The following is a 10,054-nucleotide window of genomic DNA, read 5'->3' on the forward strand; positions in this document are numbered from 1 at the left end:
ATGATCTGTCTTCAGATAAATAACCTAGGTACAATGGAAACGCATTCAGTGATGGATCCCACAATGCCTTCTCAGGTCACCAGAAGTCACTGAGAGTTTTCTCTCGTTTAATTTCCTTTCCTCCTCCAGTACATTATTACAGTCTGTTTTTCTATAAGTACTCATTCATCTAATTTTCATTCATGCCTATCTGTGAGCACAAGGATACAGAGAACAGTTCATGAGAAGACACGAATACTAAAATCAGACTCAATTCCTCTGGTGTGGCTTCAGAAGTGAAAAATTGAAGCCTCCCTTTGGGAAATTTTCATGGTGATTATCACTATAATAAATGATTAAGTGATGGAGTGGTTACTTGATACCTATGGAGACAGAATCCATCTGTCAGATTGCCTGTGAAAGTGGTGGATGGTTTTCATATATAAATGGGTCTTCATGGGCACTGAGTTTCAAACATCCCCAAAGTGCAATAACCACGTGATTTACAGCAGCACAGAGCTGCTAGCAGGGGAGAGTTTGTTGACATTTGAGATCAGCTGTGCAAAGAAAAGTTCTTCTAACAAGAAATGAAATTAGTGTTAAAAAGAGATGCCAAAACTGAGAGAATGTACAATTCTTACAATCCTACCTGATCTTCCACTGTGTGAAAGGGACTTTAATGATTATGACAGAAATTTTCCTGAGAGAAATAATTTGATTTCTTCTGTAAATCTGTTCACTTGATTCATAATCCCTCAGATGTCTCTCAGATGAGGGACCTCCTAGAGGCAGCACTGTGCTTTTGTTTCCCCTGCTGTTTGAACTGACAGCCCAACTGAGAGTTAGTACTAAACTGGTAACAAAAAGATCTTATTTCCACTCTAACAGAAAAGTATTTCACCATGTGATAAGAATAAAATAATAGAAATATCACAGGCTTGTTAAACCTTTTGTAAAAAGGCCTACTTTAAAAAAATTGTTTCGTAATTCCCTTAAACCCTTCTGCAGTCCTGTAGTAGAGATACAATCATTTTTAATCTTTCCAGGGATTGAAACCCTGCAGAAAAAAAATCACAGACCATTACACTCAAGTCAGCTTTTCTTTTTCCTCACAACACTGACTTCTGTTTGAACGTTACTCTGCTGTTTGCTGAAGAGGAGGGCACCATGAGAGCAACAGAAAGCTGATGATGTTTTTATTGGCTCACTCAGCACAAAATGACAAGCAAAGAGTTTACCCTCTTGATGGTTGATATTGGTATGAAAAATGACCTTTTTCTTTTTCAATTAAAATATTTTGGCATCAGTCATCCAGTGCCAGGCTGGTAACACAGTGCAGGAAATATCCTTCCCCAGATGCTGCCAGTGTTCCCCAGCTCTGCTCAAGTGGTGGCCTTGGTTGTTTTCCATGGGAAAGTGTCAGTCAGGGCAAATGTCTGTAGGACTCTGCAAGAAAATATGCAAGATCAAAAAAAAAGTTTGAATATCACAGTGTCACAGCCAAACCAGATCTCCAAAAGGAGTCCAATAGCAATCATTTCTTCTTTTTTTGGTTTTGCCAGGATTGAAGATAGGTAATTGGCCTAGATGCCAATCACAGAGGCATTACCATCATTTACAATTGGCCCAGGCTTGGCCAGTGGCATGTCCATCTTTGGAGCCATCAGGGATTGGCTCTGCTGGATGTGATGGCTTCCAGCAACTTCTCACAGAAACCACCTCTGTGCCCCTCCTCCCCCCACTACCAAAAACCAAGCCATGCAAACTTAATACATTGGCACAGAACACATTATGAGATCCACCAAAAAGAGAAGCAGCATGATTTCCTCTAAGTGACAATTAGAAATGCATTAGATTCAGAATACTATGTCCAGTTGCTGCTGTCTCTGGGCTATTTACAGACAGTTTTCAACCTGTATTACTCATATTTTACTGCATGACCTCCCTCAGCTCACTTCCCAGAGCCTTTGGTTATCTCACACAAGAAGAATTGAGACCACCACTGGTGGTGAGATAAAGTAAAGGTTATACTGATTTTAGACTTGCTGCTGCCTGGAAATGCTGTAATTGGTGGCATGAATTAAATGTTCTCCAAGGAGTACAGGAGAGGCTTCAGGATTGCTTGTTCACCCTTTTCCTCTAAGTAGCGCTGGCTAAGTTCTTTATACAACTGCCCTGTGTTTTCCTCTGGTGGACAGCTGGCTCTTGCCAGGTCCAAGTGAGCTCACCTGTTCTGGTGAAGGAGAGCCAGCAGGACCACTCGTATTCCTGGATAGCTGAATGTCAGCCAGGTCTCATTTTACCTTGTAAGCATGAAAAAAGCACCAACTTGAGTCTCACTTCAACTTGCCTTCCAACTATTTGTAAGGCTTATTAACTATCCTGAGAGGCCTCTGTTGAAACAAGATTTTGCAAAAGCTACACTTTTTATAAAAAGGCAGTTTTTTACTGTATTCACTAATAATAACTTCCTCACCAGGGTATTTTACAGCAAAGACTAATCACACTGTTGCTTGAAGGTTTTCCTGGCTTTGTGTAACTTTCATGAGTGAGCAGACAGATCTATTGTTGTGAGCTGTGTCAACAGTTTGCAGAAACACTCACTGCATGGGTTCTTCACTAATATCTGGTTGCCACAGCAAAATGATGCAGAAGTCTTCCCAGAGGGAGCTCTGAAAATCATACTGTGTGCAGCACGATTTGAGGTTGTTACTGTGAGTTTCTTAAGTTTTTATAAGGGAACAAAACTACATTGTGAAACACAGAGCCTTTCTTACTGAACCCCAACAAAGCCTTCATTTTGGAACTGCTCCCAGAACTATCTCATCAGGTCTAGAAAGCAAAGGAAACAATTGTTAAACATAACATCCCAGAACTGCATAGCACTGCTCTCCTTTCTACAAGCTGGATTTTCCAAGCACATCATGAAACTGCAGGTGGATGTGATGGGGTCTTGATGAACTACTAATCTGGATGCCATTAACACCGGCCCTTCTGGGAGGCCCTCTCAGCTGAGGGGCAGCACACCCAGGCATTCTGCATCCACACCAATCTTAGCCTTTCTATTGCAACTCTGAAAAAAAAAACAGGCAGAGGTAAAATAATCTTTCTTGACATAGAAAAATTACTGCAAAATTATCTGGCAGAAAGCGGTAAGTAGAAATTTACCCGAGCTATGCAGCAGAGCCTAGTTTGCAGCAAAAGGGAAAAGAATGAAGTGTCTGACTTTAAAATAATTTTATGTGGAAACTCCACTTTCAAAAAGAAGTTTTGAAGAGTAGCAGGCAGATTATGGACAAAAAGATTAGGAAGGAAGCTTATATCACTGAGCTAAAGCAAAGAAGAATGCAAAAGGGACTGACTTAATTTTAGAATTAATTTTATAATTAATTGAATAGTTTAAAATGTTTTGTTCATTTTCTAAATGTATGTTTTCCCTTTTATATACAAGAAAGGCAAAGTCAGGGAGCTTTGTGCTTGTAACATAACCTAGTGAGGGATGTGATGGTCATCTGTGTTCACAGAGCTTATTTTACTATTTGACAGCCCATTAAACAATTATGTCTCCTGAGTTTTACCAAGAGCTGCTGGAGATCATAGAGGTTTTTTTCTAGAGTTTTTGGGATAAATTGATTAATATACTTTTAAATAACATAATCCTTATGACCTGAGTTACAGTAATCCTGTGCAAGATAGAAAGAAACATAATGCTGTGAACAATTTTTCTCTTACTAGTATAGCTTTTTCACAGCCAGGGTGTATTCATCTCACTATAGATGGAACAGCTACCTTTTAGGCCTCTGAAGTTGGGTGAGACATTAAAAGTGCAATTAATTTTGTCAATAATGCCATCTTTGTAATCAGTAATATGCATCTTGTGTGAGTATTTTTTGTCCGAGTGAAACCACAGAAGAGAATGCAGGGAACATCTCAGGGAAGAATTAGGAAGAAAAAATAGAAGAAAAGGGAAGAAATTATAGAAACTCAGGACAGAAAGAACAGCAGCTTCTAAATCCCAACTGCTTGTGAGGTAGCATGTGTGAAGAAGGAGCAGAAGACAGCCAATGTCCTGGAGACAACACTGTTGAACAGTACATGATGCAAAAACACAAATTTACAAAAGAAGAGCCAGGTAAAGTGTGATTTTGATTGAGGGAAAAGAAATTTTGCTTTGAAGAAAGATCAGAGCCAGGATGGCTGGCCTAAATGGAAATGGGAGAGTTTGAGAGCAGCAGTAGGGAAGGTTACACAAGTCTTTAGATGAGGGGGAAAGTGCATAGTAGAAAGCACATGACAAGGGGGAAGGAACAGCATACACAAGAGAACAGTCCCAAAAGGAGATGAGGTATTAGTGAAAATATAAGCACATGTATCTCTACCTGCTGCATGCAGACAGAATCTGTGTGTGTTTATGATCCTGGATATAGAAATGAACAAAAATGTAAAAGCTGAATTTCTGAACAAAGAATATAAAGAGAATGTCCAGATATCATCTACATTTTGAAATGCACATTTCTCTGAATATCTTCCTTTTTCAGGTTAAAGTTCACCCATTAGCCAGCATGCCTTGATATTTGCAGTTTGACAGCATAACCAGCTGTGTTTTATCAGTTCAAAAGGGAGGAATCCATGTTAAACCTTGTGGAGAAGGAAAAGCTATGAGAAAATCCTATCACGGGAGTCAAAGGGAAAAGCTTTCTTTTTTTTCTGGCTTTAAAGGAACCTAGACATTTTGAACACAAAATGTGCACTAAGCATAGTTATAAAGGGAAAAACTGTAAGTAGGGAATGCCCCACTTGTTAATGCTATACAAACAGTTTAGAAGATGTAATACTTTATGGACTGATTAGCCCTTTTTGGAAAATACAAATTATGGGAAATCTTTAAGTAGATAGCAAATCTGCAGAGCAACATTTCAGCTGCCTGAAGAATTCTGCTTCTGGAGACGTGATATTGCCTGCATTAATTTTGGTTTTCACCTAAAATTGTGAGGATTTGTATTTCTTACATCAGAACAAGTTTCTTTTTTTTTTTTTAAGTTTAGCTATGTGAGCATCCCATAGCTAATCTGTGAACCTACACATGTAACAAATCCCCAGTTTATTAGCAGAAGTTTCTCTTAGTTTGCAGGGACAGAGGTTTGAATCTCGTTTATTTGAGTAGTTGAGTGTCACATCCTCTGTAACTCTAGTCTGCCAGGGCACCCAGCTCTTCTCAAGGTAACAACATGCCCTGCAACACTGGACATACCTCTCAGCTTCAAGAAACTACAAAATGTCACCAGCACATCCTTATTTTATATCCTCTTGTCATTAATATAAATACATTGCAGTGTCACTTCCTTTCAAAGTGTCCCTAGATACTGCCCTTTCCATGAGTCCTCTCTCCTCTCTTGCCTGCCTGGGTGCTCACCCACCCTGGAAACCCTCTGTTCATCCCTCCATCCTGCAGCATGTCTGTGTTTCCCATATAGATCACTAAGAAACCTGAAATCTGGGACATACTGCATTTCTTCTTTTTTAAATAGGAGCTTATCCATTTACACAGCTGCTACACCCCTTGGCCAAAGTCATACTGCATTTTCTCCCATCCTCAATATTATCAGAGGTGTAGTTTTTTAGTAGTAGAACTTCTCTTGTTTTCTTTCCCATTGGCTGTTACACTTTACCTAATCACCAGTGCCATAGTTGTTATTGAAAACTGAATCCAAGTACTCATTTCATTTCGGTGTCACATTTTGTATCCTTAACCCCTGTAAAATTCTCACTGCATAGCAGAGTCATTACTCGTCCTATACCACTAAATAATTTTCTGTTATTTGTTTTAATATCCTTTTCTGGTGTGTCTCAGGTGCATTTGGCAATTTGCACTTCATTCCACCCCATTTTGACCTCCATGACTGCTGATGCCCCTTTTTCCACACTTTGAAACCTCTCTCTCCTCTATTTAAGGCATTTATTTATCTTACTGAACCTGGAGAGTTTCTCTGTAAGATTTTCCTCGTGTCAGGTATAGAGAATTCTGTTACTTCAACAAAGAAATTTGTAGCCACTCACACCCTGGAAAACCTGAGTGCTGCTGTCATCAGCACCACTTGTCCTTCAGCCTACTCCAGACAAATTAGGGTATTTCATAATGCTTAACACAATCCCCAGTAATCTGCATCTCCTTAACACTGTTACAATATCTACACATACCTCTTGCTCTCCCTGATAGCCTTCTCTCACCCCTAAAATCCAGGTGTAAGGCTAATTAAAGATCCCGGTCAATCATAATTGATATTTAGGAGCCCTAAAGTCTCAAGCTCCTTTCAAAGGCAGGACTTGGTCTTAATTTGCTTTTGCTCCAATTTAGTACTTGGTCTGGTACATCCCTCCTCTGACACTTCTTTTTTTCCCACGTTGTCTATATATCTTCTGAATTGTCTCTGTGGTTGTTTCACTTCCTTTCCTGTGCTACTCTAGTCTATGAAACTTAGTAAAATTTGACATTTCTATAATACTCAACACACTCAGGCCCAGCATTCACAGGTACATGAAGAGAATCCTGTCAGGAAACACAGATTTGATTTTAAATGACCATATGCCAGGCTCTCTCATAACTTTTCCATTCTATTCAATCACCTAAAGAAATAATAAGACAGTATTTTAATTCTCCAACAAAGCAAATATAAAACGTGGTTATTTCACTGAGACAACCAAAATTGTCGGTATGGAACACAAGCCAAAACTCATATGAGAAATGTAATTACCATAATATGCCAACTATTCTTCTCAAAATAAGAAACCCTTTTCCCATACATGAACTGCCACTGTATTTTTACTAAACTGTCAACAAAGCAGCCTGATTCCAAAGTTGCCTGAGCAATTTTGATCAGAACAATGGTTTCATTTTTCAATTCCTCTATAGCTGCAGCTGAGAAAATGAGGAACTAAAAGGAAAAAAAAAAAAAAAAGGAAACTTATGAGAATTACATCACATTTTTAAAGAGACAGTAATAATCTCAGTCATATTCCCTGGATAAATTAACATAGCATCTCCCCTCCTTCTTTCATTTTTCTTCACTTGACACCTCTTCACAATGTTATTTCACCATCTGGCTGTGGTTTTTTAATCAAGTCTTATGTTAAAACTCAAAAATGAACAGGGAGTGGGAGATACCAGTATAAAGAACTCTAAGAGATTTCTCAAGCAGCTACATTTTATTATTCTATTGGCTCCTATAGTTTTCCCTGTAGGAAAGGTTTCTTATTTAAACTTTATTATTTCCATACTCGTACAGGTAACCCAGAAGTTATAAGCACCACTTTGAAGGGTGCCTATTTCCAGGCACTGATCTTTCTGCTGCTGGGCACCCTCCTACCTCTCACCCAGATTTGCTCAGGCAGGAGTGAATCCCAACAACAGCTATCCACAAGCCCTGCCCTTTGCATCCCAAAGGAGATGTTCCTCTGGCCATGAAGTAACAGCTCCTCACCCTGCCTGATTTTTCCTCCTTCCTTGTGTTTCTCTCTACAGCAAAGGTAAGTGCCTTTCATCTCCTACAAGCCTAGAAGCAAATTGAAGCAAGACCAGAAGGCAAATTTAAAGGAGTTGTATGGAAGGAATAAAGTACAGCTACTTTAATTCTTCTGGAAAAAAAATGTAAATAGTTGTAAATGTATTACTCTTACTATCGGGGTAACAGCTTCAAGAATAGATCTGGAAAACTGGCAGAGGCATGGAAAAAATTAATCTTCAGACACAGACCTGACTCAGAGAGAAAGCTCACACAGCTTCCCATTCCCAGACACCTTTATATGAGCAACAGGACCTCCAATGGTGATCCCCAAAGATTTTGGACTTCCAGGTACCCCAGACCAATGCCCATTTTTTAGGATGGTCATGAGGTCTGAGTAGAGCTTCATCAAGGCTTAAATGTTTAAGAAATTTGGCAGGGCTTATTTTCACCTTTAAAGGCAGCTCTGAAATTAGCACAGAGGTTCACTCCTGTCAACTCCCTCACCCTTCTTTATAGGCCACAGCTGCTCAAACTGCAAAATCCAGCAGGAATAAGAGCAGCCACAGCATGTTCCCATTTCTCTAAGATCTGGTGGTTACAGGCATCTTAAGAAATCAAAGAAAACACCTTAAAAAACATGTACTGAGCATGCAAGTTTGAAAAAAAAAAAAAAAAAAGGAGATGGGTAGGACAATCCTTTGGTACAGAGTGAATATTGTCTGAGTAATGCAGGAGACTTGCACTATACAATATACCCAAAGACAGAAAATGTAGACATCTACCCCTACCAGCAACTTTGAAGGAGTCTTGGGATCATGCAGGATAGAACTTCGGCCGTTCAGTTCATTAAAGTGATAATTTAGTTGCATTAGTAACAACCTCCATGAGGAACAAGAGCAGATGATGGAAACTTCCTCAGATGTTTAACAAAGTTCTGTTAGCTTAAAGCTTACTAGACAATCTAGAAAATAAATACACAGATTTTTCACTAGAAAAGCAAGTAACTACTGAAAAAGTAAGCATAGTTTACTAGGTTTCCTCACCAGGAAGATTTCCATCATGATTTGTCTTTCCCTAAAGAAAGGAGGGAAAATGAGAATGAATTCAGGGAAGTCCTGAAATGTGAGTTACATAGGACATTGGTCTAGATCAGCACTATTGTGCCTTCCAAACTTGTAACCTATGAATCTCGAGGAAAAAAGTAAAGAAGAAAAGACAGTTTCAACAGTCACTCTTATTTTCTGACAAACATAGTTATCAACATTTCCAAAAAAATAGAGCCAGCTGTTCTTTTCTGCCCTGGAAAAGTTCATTAAGCTGTTATTTGTTTGTGCAACAAAGAAGCCTAGTGACCTTGAGCACTCAGCTGTTTGGTTTTGCTGCATGGAGGTCCAGTGAAGACATCAGCTGCAGAAATGCCCTACTCTTGACCAATGCTAGAGAAAATACAATTGGAAAAGAACTGAGCTCATCCATTCTCCCAAGGCCCTAGTTTGATTACATCATGTGTTCTGTGTATAATGGTGACTACAGTAGAAATGTGATAGGGATAATTGAGAGATTGAACCTGGTGACATAACTCCCAAAGTCTGTCCCTTTCAGTTACCTTTTCTCCTTCTCCCAGCCGTCAAACTGACTACTTACAAAATCCTCTGTAATCTTCCGTGGTGGTGCAAGTGGCTCCAGCCACTCTGTCTCCTGATGAGAATTCAGACAGCCAACTGTTTGAATGATATATTAAACCTAAGTTTAGTATATCACTTTCAGTTACAGTGAGAACTCATGATTCCTTTGTTCTGATATTTGCATGTTTTCCCCAATAGGTTAATGGTTTCCCCTCCCAGTTTTATATATAAGGTTATGTATATTCACTTTCCTTGTTTAATATGCATACGTTCTAGAAAGTTCTTTGTTCCTCTATGCCCCATTGGATCCTTCCCTAAGTCCCTCCCATGTGTTGTTCCCATTGGTTTACTTACCATCAACCCCGCCTACTTGTGTCTATCCCATTTAATGTGATCCCTTTCCCCACCTTTCCTATCCCCGCTATAAAATCCCTGCACCCTTGTCAGCTCCTTGGCTCTCCGGCTCTTTGTCCCTGTCATTTCACCAGAATAAACCTCTGCATGGAACACACACAGAGTCCCCTCTCTTTTACTTCTTTGCTTCTGCCATTGCATGCGCTCACATCAGCTCACGGGGAAGCTCTTTTGGGTGAGGAGCATACCCTGTCTGCCTGCTTGTATTTGTGAGTGTGTGCCTGCCGTAGTGCAGACGGGTCCGTGGCTAGACCTCCAGGCTCTCTTTTGGACTAACACGCAGCACACCATCAATCTTCCCCTTCCCATTTTAACATACTTTTATCTGAAACCCACTAAGGAGGAATACTTGTTGACACTTTCTGATAGGTGGCTTTGTGGCCTAGTTTACTACTGACCAAGATGACAAGGCTAGAACTTAGACAACCCAGGAAATTACACATACATGCACACAAAATAAAAGAAGATTAACATAATAAATGCTGGGTTTGGAAGGGATATCTGCAGATCATTTAGTCCAGCACCTGGCTGAAA

The 10,054-nt window shown here is 39.7% G+C and overlaps 2 long non-coding RNA genes across 4 annotated transcripts; one reads left to right on the forward strand and one right to left on the reverse strand.

The window, feature by feature from the left end:
- Nucleotides 1-779: 779 nt before the first annotated feature.
- On the reverse strand, nucleotides 780-9,588 carry LOC138106006 (uncharacterized). Of its 3 annotated transcripts, none has more exons than XR_011148863.1 (3): nucleotides 9,126-9,588; nucleotides 2,208-2,282; nucleotides 780-1,425 (listed from the first exon to the last, which is right to left on the reverse strand). It is a non-coding gene; the product is annotated as an uncharacterized lncRNA (long non-coding RNA). The 3 variants fall into 3 exon arrangements; XR_011148864.1 differs by lacking the exon at nucleotides 9,126-9,588 and adding an exon at nucleotides 7,730-8,050; XR_011148862.1 differs by lacking the exon at nucleotides 9,126-9,588 and adding an exon at nucleotides 2,456-2,881.
- LOC138106007 (uncharacterized) lies at nucleotides 3,004-7,542 on the forward strand. The gene is made up of 3 exons (XR_011148865.1): nucleotides 3,004-3,131; nucleotides 3,864-4,111; nucleotides 7,263-7,542. It is a non-coding gene; the product is annotated as an uncharacterized lncRNA (long non-coding RNA).
- Nucleotides 9,589-10,054: the final 466 nt, after the last annotated feature.

This window comes from Aphelocoma coerulescens, chromosome 2, assembly GCF_041296385.1.
Source record: "Aphelocoma coerulescens isolate FSJ_1873_10779 chromosome 2, UR_Acoe_1.0, whole genome shotgun sequence".
NCBI lineage: Eukaryota > Metazoa > Chordata > Aves > Passeriformes > Corvidae > Aphelocoma > Aphelocoma coerulescens.